Genomic DNA, 10,213 nt, shown 5'->3' with positions numbered 1-10,213 from the left:
ATGCACCTGAAATGAACAACAAAGTTCACCACTCAATCAACGACCTTACTAAAACATTACATAATTAGTAAACTACATATTTAATTATCAAACCAATAAATAAAAAAATCAAACTAGTTAAAGAAACTAATGAACAGCACTTTGATCATCTTCAAGCTATTTATTTTTTTTCAAATATTTAAAAAGCAAATTTAACTATTGTCACAATTTCTAAAATTCACTAATATACATATATATATTTATAATAAACCTAATTTTTATCACATTATTTAACCTAACAAAATAAACAAATAATTAGAAAAGTTAACAAAATATTAATAATATTAATTATAAAATTCGGAATAATAAAAAAAATTAAAAAAACATAGAAAAATAAAAAATTATCATCAAAACCATATTTTAGTAATCTATACCTGTTTTGAAGCTCAAAATCACCTTGCAATGAAAAAACTCCGGTCAAAATCCAGCAAGAAATACCAAGAAACCATGGAGAAAATACCCATAGCCAAATGCTTTTTTTTTTCTCTAAAAAACAACAAAAAAAACAGATTTTTGGATTATATTTCGGTTTATAATAATGAAGAAATGTAGCAAGAAATAAAGAAAAAACAAAAAAAAAAGGGTTTGGAGAATGAAAATGGGTGTCGGCTCACGGTTGTTAATGGAGGTTTTTGGGGGTTTTTTGCACAAAGGAGAGAGAAGGGTTTGAGGGAGGTGACCGTTTAGGTTGGGGAAGTGGGTTATATAACCCTTTTACTTCGGTTTTTAGGTAAAAACCAAAGTAGAAAGTGCATTTTCTACTTTGGTTTTTACCTAAAAACCGAAGCTTTTACCTAAAAATCGAAGTAAAGGGGCTTTGGACATAAGGGGTGTGCACCTTTAACTTCGGTTTTTACCTAAAAACCAAAGTTAAAGGTGCACAAGGGCCGCGTTTAGCTTGGCCATTTTTTCACATTTTTATTATCTCTAAACATAAGTCACGAGCTTGTGCAACCAAACACGACCCTCTTCACTTTGAATTTTTCACTTCGTTTTTTTTAAAAAGTGAAGTAGTATGTAATTTTTTTCAGAGCGCCAATTTCAAAAGCGAAGTAAAAGAGTTTGAAAAGGTTTTTACTTCAGTTTTTTTGTATGCTCACTATAAAAACCGAAGTAAAAGCCTATATTTCTAGTAGTGCCTAAAAGTATCATTTTTGGAGACATTCAGACAGGTTGGACACAGAAAATAGAAGGTGGAGCCTAGAGATTGAGGATTGGATCAAATCTAGAGTTCTTTTTCTTCTTTCTTCAATTATTTTGATGTTAAACTATAGTATTATGGTTTTCTTTGCCATGTTGATGAACTAATTTTATTATTTAGGTTTTCTAATTGACTCTCTTGAAACTTTATTATGATTTAATGCATTTATCTATTTATTCCTCATCTGAAATTTACTCAATTTGTATTTATTGTGTATGTGATTGATTGCGCACCTTTTACAACGATTTATGAATTTGAATCAAAATCTGAAATGTGAGATTTGAATATGCTAAAATTGAGTAGATGTAGATTTCAATTTAGAACGAGAGTATCAAATTAGTTTATGTGATTTAAAGCTATATTTATTGCTTCCTATTGTTTGAATTGACCATAGAAATATAGGGAATTCACATTAGATCAAGTTTTCTATTTCGTAATCTGAATAGTTAATACTTTTGTATGCTTATCATTTTAGTGAGAAGAATTTCAGTGGTAATTGTATTAAAGAATAATAGAGTGGATAGTGGAGAAGATTAGAATTCCTAATTGTTTCAGTAGTGAATTTAATCCTTGTGTTCTTGCTATTAGTTAATTTTTGCAATTTTCATTTATTTATGCTTTCTTGTTTTTAAATTTCACAAATCCAATTTTCATTAGCCAAATAGAAACTAGGAATTAATTATTTGGTAATTGATAAATCAGTCTTCGTGGGACGATACTTGGTCTTACCAAGATTTATTACGAATTGCGATTACGTATACTAGCATAGCATAAAATGCTATGGTGACCCTACACTTGGGATCAAGCAGTACTGGTCAGACCTCATGGTCTGGATCAGGATACACGACAAATCATAATCTCCTTCTTTTTCCCTCTTCGACGTCGTCAATTTAATGTCAAAACTGGGCGCAAATGTCTTCTCGTTTGAGGCGCTCCAGGATCAGTCGCTGGTTTCAGGGAAATGGAGACTCTAACTTGATGAGATGGTGGGTGGTGAGGAATTGCAAGCTCGGGCCCCCACCAGTTCTTGGAAGACTGTGAAATCTAACAAGAAATAAAAAGGTGAGGGCCAATTATTTAGAAAGAATAGGAAGGTAAATTCCTGATAACTCAGGTTTGCAAGCTCGAGATAATAAGATCGAATTAATCGAGCTTGAAGGCTTGAAATAGCGAAACTGCTCAAATGCCATAACCGAGCTATTAAAAGCTCAGGGCATTGAGAGTGGATCCACACAAGAGCGGGACGGTTACTTCCAGTTTGGTTAATCCTGAATTTCTAAGAAGAAATGGGAAGTTACCCAAAAAGGAGATATCATCAGGTTATGTGCATTAAAACCCTAATTCAAAACCCTATTTCTTACACTACACGAAACCTATAGCCTATTACCCTATGATTTAGAAAATAATCCATTTTTACCAGTTCCTTACTAATTTAAATAAAGGGAAAGGTGTCATTCGTAAATTAATCTTAGCCCTTGAAGCAGATTGAATCGTGGTTCAATGGACCGTGTTTAATTTTGAAAGTTGGCAGCAAGAAGGGGAATAGGAAAGGACGTGTGCAAATAAAAGAGTACTTGAGTACTCTAAAACTGCAATCCCCTAAGGACACGTGTCCACACACTTGAGTGTGGTAGGTAGGCATGTTTCCTGAAAGTGGAGTTCAAAAGTTTCCTTCTCATAGGATTCAAACAACCACTTTTGAGGGGGAAAAATGTTACACCGAAATTTCGAGAATAAATAAGTAGCCTTGAAATGGAGGCTCGTAAAGAGTAAGCTCGAATAAATTATTAACCTCAAAAAATTACTAAAATCTAATTAATAAATTATTGAAATTTTATAAAAACAAAAACAATAAAAAAAATTCATCTTAACAAAATACTAACAGTTTAATAATTTTTTAAGATGAATTAAAACAAAAACAAAGATGAATTTTGGGTTATTGGTAGCATAACTCCCCCCCCCCCCCCCCTCCAATTTTTTTTTAGATTATTTTTTTATTGTTTTTGTGGCTTCGATGTTCTTTTATATTGGTTATCACCCCCATTGTTCTCACAATACAGAATGAGTGGTTTATCCATTTCTGGAATAACACCAAGATTCATAAAGAACTTCCTCAGCTAGGTTATTTCCTTAGTTGCCTCAGACGCAGCTATGTACTCAGCCTCCATGGTGGAATCTGAAATCGTCAATTGCTTAACGCTTCTGCGGATTATAGCTCCACCCCTAGAGTAAACACCATTCTAGAAGTAGACTTTCTGTCATCAACACGAGTCTTAAAGTCTGAATTGGTGTAGCCAATCAACTTCAAAAATCCACCCGAATAGACTAGCTTATAGTCTCTTATCCATCAAAAATCCATCCAATGTTTCCTTCGAGGGTAAGACTGCTACCTGCTCACAGCTCCCACTGCATAGCAGATATCCGATCTAGTGCACAACATTGCATACATTACACTTCCAACATCAACTGCATAAGAAATTCATTTCATCTCTTCTTCCTCTTCAGGAGTCTATGGGGACTACTTCTTTGAAAGATGAATCCCACGTTGGAACGAAAAATGTCATTTCTTGGAATTTTTCATAGAGAAACGCTAAAACACCTTATCAATAATAAGTTGCTTGAGATAGAGCCAAGAGTCTATTCATTCTACCTCATAGAATCTACATACCAAGAACATAACTCGCTTCACCCAAATCCTTAATCTGGTCTGCCAATTTCTTGATATTGTTTACAATGAGTAAGATATCATCTACATTGACATTTTCTTCAAAGCCATAGGTTTTAATTATTTCATTAAACCTCAAGTTCTAGGAATGTGAAGCTTGTTTTTAACCCATAGATTGACATGTTAAGCTTACAAACTTTGTTTTCCTATCCAACTATTTTAAATCATTCTAGTTGATCCATATAAATGGTCTCATCAAGATGGCCATTAAGAATGTTTTCTTGATGTCCATTTTACATATCTTATAATCAAGAGTTGCGGGTATGGATAAGAGTATACGAATGGATTTTAACATGGAAACTAGAGAAAATGTTTCCTCATAGTCTACTCTTTCGCTTTTGGTAAAACCCTTTGCTACAAGTCTAGCCTTGTAAGTCTCAACCTTTCCATTAGCTCCTATCTTCTTCTTATAGATCCATTTGCACCCAATGGCCCTAAAGTCACTAGGCGCTTCTACAAGATCCCAGACACAATTACAGTACATGGACTCTATTTCCTATTTCATGGCTTCGAGCCAAAAATCTTTTTTTTAGGACAACCCTTTGCTAATTTGAAAGATAGTGGATCATTGTCACGAGTGTCCTCAATGACCATGTTGGTCTCACCATCCAAACCATAGTGTATTGGGTTATGAGAAATCCTCCCACTACGATGAGGCTCCATAATTGTCTGAAATGGATTTGTATTTTCTAAGTTTCCCATGTTTTCATCGTCCTGTGTCGGTGGAGAAGGAATAGTAAGAATAGTCAATTCTGATCGCATTTCCTTTAATACTTCCTTTTTATGAGGCTTAAAATTTATCATATAGTCATTTTCTATAAATGTAGCGTTCGTTGAAACAAACACTTTCTTGTCTACTAGACTATAGAAGAGACCACTCCGAGTACATTTATGATAGTCAACAAACATGCAAACTTTATTTCACGGTTCTAGCTTTCCTTCCATTTTCCTCAGAATGTGAGCAGGACACCCCCAAATTTTGTAATGACACAAACTAGGTTCACGACCATTCCATAATTCTAATTGTGTCTTTGAGACAGCTTTAGAAGCACAAACTTTTAAAAATTCGCATGTGATCTGGGTTGCGTGTCCTCGTAAATAAGTCGATATAGTTGAAAAGATAATCATAAATCATACCATTTCCATTGATGTGCGGTTTTGACGCTTAGCAACACCATTTTTTCAGAAGTCCCTGGAGAAGTAAGTTAAGAAAATACCCCAAGTTCAATTAAATGATCTTGGAATTGATTATCCAAATATTCTCCACTCCTATCAGATCACAAGATCTTTAACATCTTACATAATTGGTTTTGTGCCATAACGAATAATTCTTTCAGCTCCTCAAAAGTTTCAGATTTCCTATGCATAAGGTAAGGACATGAGTATCTAGAGTAATCGTCGATGAAAGTGACAAAATACTCATAACCGCCTCTTGCTTAAACATTAATCGATCCACAAATGTTAGTATGAACAAGCCCTACATGTTTTGTGGCCCTTTCTCCTTTTGCAGAGAATGGACGATTGGTCATTTTCCCTTCGAGGCAAGAATTCACAGATAGGTAGTTCACCGATAGTAAGTTCCATCAAAGTCCTAGCCTTTGTTAGTCTTTGAATCCTATCATAGCTACTATGACCAAGGTGAAGATGCCAAAGGTATGTCATGTTGTCGTTATCAACCTTTTGTCGTTTAGCGATCCTAGGTTTAGCTATTTAAATAACTCGTTCTTAAGCGCATGGGGTTTGTTTGGTCGCAATAAATATAGCCTATTTTCCATACATCCAATGTACAGTTCACATACATTCAATGAAATTGATATATTAAAACTTATAAAATTCACAACAAATTATTGTTGATGTAATAAAGAAAGAGAAATAAAATTTCGACTAAAGTTTGGAATAAAATAAACATTATTTAAAATTAAATATTTATTTCTAAAGTTCATACAAGTTTATTATCCCTTTTCCTTGACATCCACAAATGCTTAATTCCCAGCTCTTAATTTTAGCTTGCCATCCTTCACATTCGTCTAGTTGTTAAGCAGCTGTAAAGAAGTACATACATTGTTAGTGGATCTAGAATCAATAATCAACACAAAATAGTCATCTTCTAAAACACATGCATCCAAGACAAACAAATTATTACCTTGGGTTTCATTAGCCTTGAGAGTTGCGTAGTTACGCTTCCAGTGTCTTGTTTCCTTGCAATGGAAACATGCTCCTTTAGGTTTCTTGGCAGCTGGCATTGCTCCCACAGGTTTTGCAGTTGTTGGTTCCTTGTTGTTGGCTTGATATTCTTTCTTCTTCTTCTTCTTCTTCTTCTTCTTCTTCTTCTTCTTTTTATCACGCACACACTCTTCTTCTTATTCTTGGAAATTGAAACTAAGTTATCTCTCCTTGAGCACAATTTGTAGCATTCGTAGCATCCTTTTTTCAGTTGGTTAGCTTGATCCACCATTAATTCCTTCAAACATTTGAAGCTCGTTTAGGAGTTGTGGCATACCATACTTTAGCTTGTTCATGAAGTTGTTGGTGGTGAATGGAACAAAGTTAGGAGCAAGACTATTCAGGATTATCCCCACTTGAGTCTCATCATCGATAGGCATGTAACGCCCCAAATTCGCTAATAAGGCTCGGTGCCTTGATTAGCGTGCCAGGAGGGCAATAATTGATTTAATTGTATTACTACATGATTAATTATGATTTATGTGTATCAGTACTTAATTACTTGAGTTATATTATAATGTGAATATATATATATGCATGTTTAGGTGAATTAAATATGCATGTGAGCCCGTTCTTGTTAATTAGGGCATGTTTGCAATTTTGGGTGGTTGAGGGCATAAATGTAATTATGTGTGTGTTATGCTTGAGACCATCGTATTGTGGAGATATATTTGAGATGTGTTGTAACGTCCTCCTAATCCAGGATCGTTACATTGTGTACTTAAAATTGTGTCAGACTTGCTAATCAAGTTATTTGGGTTAAAATGTGTAACTATGGTTAATGTCAAGGGTTAGGGAAAAAAAAATTGGTCAAAGGAACCGTTGACTATTATTTAAAAAGTTTTATACACTCATGGTATCCCGAAATATTGCAACCAAATTCTTAAAGAGGTGTATGTGTACCAAAAATTACATCCAGCCAACCTAAGCGGCCAACCCTAGTTCCTCTGAGACATTCTCAATCGTGGTGGTCGAGCAGCCGCATATGTACACGCTGCCACCGAAGCTCTCCAACTCATGGCTGGTCAAACTTTCCCTTCCCCTTACCTACACCACAAAGCACCAGTGAGCCAAGGCTTAGCAAGAAAACTCAACATGTGAATAAATAGAAATTTAGATTCCAAATTCTTATATATCATGTCCAGCAGTATTAACCTACACACAATCATTCAGTTACAAACAAATGGTCATTGGACCAATTTGGGGCCGCTGCCCTGAATAGTTGACCATAGAGCCAACCCCGGGGCCTATGCCCTAGCTATGTGACCATAGAGTCACCTAGGGCCCTCACTCTTAGCTCTGAGTAACTAGCAATAGAGCTAGCCCAACACCTTTGGTTTTCCAATGACCATAGGGTCGGCCAACGTAATAGTGCGTTGCTAATTTAGGCCTAAGCCTTTCGACCAACACGCAACGCTTTTGTCGTCCTTGACTAATAAGTTAAGCCCTGATCTAGGTATTCAAACTTCAATACAAAAACAAATATGAATAGACATAACCCAACAAAATGAGAACGCATTCATGTTAATCACATAACACCATTGAGTAACCGTACTCATAATACTAATTATAACTATTTAACGGGGCCTCAGACCCTAACCACGGAATCCATGAAACAGAGATGAAACACTTAAGCAGGTATAGAATATTCAAGTAGGATCAATGAACATGTGAAATAATAGCTTAAACATAAACATTTTCAGGGGCCAATCCCTAATCATAATTATTGATAATAGTCGGGCCAAGCCCTGATCACATATAACATGTATTGGGTGTAGTTTTCTTACCTCAGGTCCGAGTATAGCGTAAAATAAGGACGACCCTCAAGCACGATACCAGTTCCGAGCCCATAGCGATAACCTAGTCACAACCATGATATAGGATTCCATCAATAATGAAAAAATAAAGGCTTCGAGACCGATTCCTAGCCTCCAAGGCCTCGAATTCTACTAAACTGGGTAGTAGAATCAATCCTGAGCCCTAAGGAAAAGGTTCCCGTCATTAAAAACTCCCCAAGGCCAAAACTGCCCAAACGGGTCGCGACCTGCCCTTGAGGGTCGCAGTGCGCCCCTCTGATCCGAGGCCCTTCTCCCTCTGCTAAAGGGATGCGGGCCGCGACCTGCCCAAGAGGGTTGCGACGCGCCTCCCAGACAAAGGCCTCCCAGGGCCCTGGGTTCGATTGAGTCACAGCCCCTCAAGAACAAAGTCGCGACTTGGCTCTACGAACCTATATTTTCCTCATTTTCCAACAGCCAAATCCAACCAAAACTATCCCAATTTCACCCCAAAACCATAATTCAATCACTACAACAGTTCTAACATCTTTCCAGCAGCAAAACCCAACAAGAATCTAGTTATAAAACTTATCAAAACACCAAATTCACTCTTGAACTACAAGGTTAAAAAACACCTCAAGAACAGCCATGGATTCTACTAAAATTCAGTTACAACAAAGAGATTGAATTGTTACCTTAGCTGTGAATGAAGATCCCCTATCCACAAGCTATCCAAATCCCAATCCCAATCCTAATCCTTCAATTCCTTGGTTTCTAGCCAAAAATCCCCTTAGTTCTTCAACAACTAGCATATGGAAGCTTAGAGAGAGAGAGAGAGTCAGCCAGTGGTACATTTCTGAGTGTTTCTTTATGTTTCCTAAGGCTTAAGTTTCACTCAAGCTAATCCTAGACTCGAGGTACCAAAAACGTCCCCGAGGGAAAAATGGTCAAATTTCTTAGTATTCCCTCCTAAACTGACTAACTCCCAATATATCCCCAATTAATCATTCCCATTACCTGATAACCCATTTAAATACCAAATACCCAAAATACCCCTTGACTCGCCCCGAGTCGGGTTTTGGGTCTCGTTGCGACTTTCCCGCTAACTTGCTCCTTAGGATCGTCTCGTGGCGAGTAACTCAAATAAACTCACATAATAATGTGGTCTCACACACACATATATATTGTTGACGGTGAGAACTCGTCAACTAAGTTGAGTTGGAAAAAATTAGCAAGTAAAGATAGTCAATAAAAAAGCTGTAGAAATTTAAGTAATAACTCAAGAACAATGACAGAACAACAATAGAGAAATCAATCTTTCATTTACTCTCAAGCAATTGCTACAGTAAATTTTTAAACCCCCTCCCATGTGGGAGAGGGGTCCTTTTTATAGTAGGCTCTGATGGCCTGGGATACATGGTGGTCCAGGAGACCAAGTGGTACATAAGTACTCTGTCAGGAGAGTGGTTTCAGAAGCTGAGGTTGTGCACCCAGTACAGGGGCAGGCGTCAGGAGGATGTCTCCACTACTTTTCCGTACTCATGTCAGTGCAGTGGGGACAGACATAGTGGCGCAGGTGGTAGTGGTGTCGACTCTGACTCCTGGCCGTAGACGTACGGGCCACAACATCTATTCCAGCACTCCCACTCCCCCACCGGTAAGGGTGTCCGTACTCAACGTACTGGATCTTAGCGGTCGTACCCAGTACTAGATCATACAAGTAGGTTCCATTCAATTCGTACTGGAGCCTCTGAGCATTGGGGTCTCAAGGTATTGGGAATGGGACCCTTGGTGCGTGTAATGGTCGTGGCTGAGTGCAAGGCAGGGCGACGACGGGTCCACGCCTTGGCACGGGCCTTGCTTGCAAGGCGTTGGGACTCCGAGCCTCGCGTGGCCGAGGCTGAGCACGAGAAGGGCCTCACGTGCATGGCCGAGATGGGCCTCGCATGGGCGAGGTGCGAAGCTGAGACGGGCCTCGCGCGCATGGCCGAGGGTGGCCTCGCGTGGGCGTGGCGCAACGCCGAGACGGGCCTCGCAGGCATGGCCGAGGATGGCCTCGCGTGGGCATGGTGCGACGCCGAGAATGGCCTCGCGTGGGCAAGGCGCGACGCTGAGACGGGCCTCGCGTGCATGGCCGAGGGTGGCCTCGCGTGGGCGTGGCGCGACGCCGAGACGGGCCTTGCGCGCATGGCCGAGGATGGCCTCGCGTGAGCATGGTGCGACACTGAGAAGGGCCTCGTGTGGGTGAGG

This window comes from Humulus lupulus, chromosome 2 (assembly GCF_963169125.1).
Source record: "Humulus lupulus chromosome 2, drHumLupu1.1, whole genome shotgun sequence".
Taxonomy (NCBI): Eukaryota; Viridiplantae; Streptophyta; class Magnoliopsida; order Rosales; family Cannabaceae; genus Humulus; species Humulus lupulus.
The sequence above is the reverse complement of the archived record's forward strand: the minus strand, read 5'-3'. Positions refer to the sequence as shown.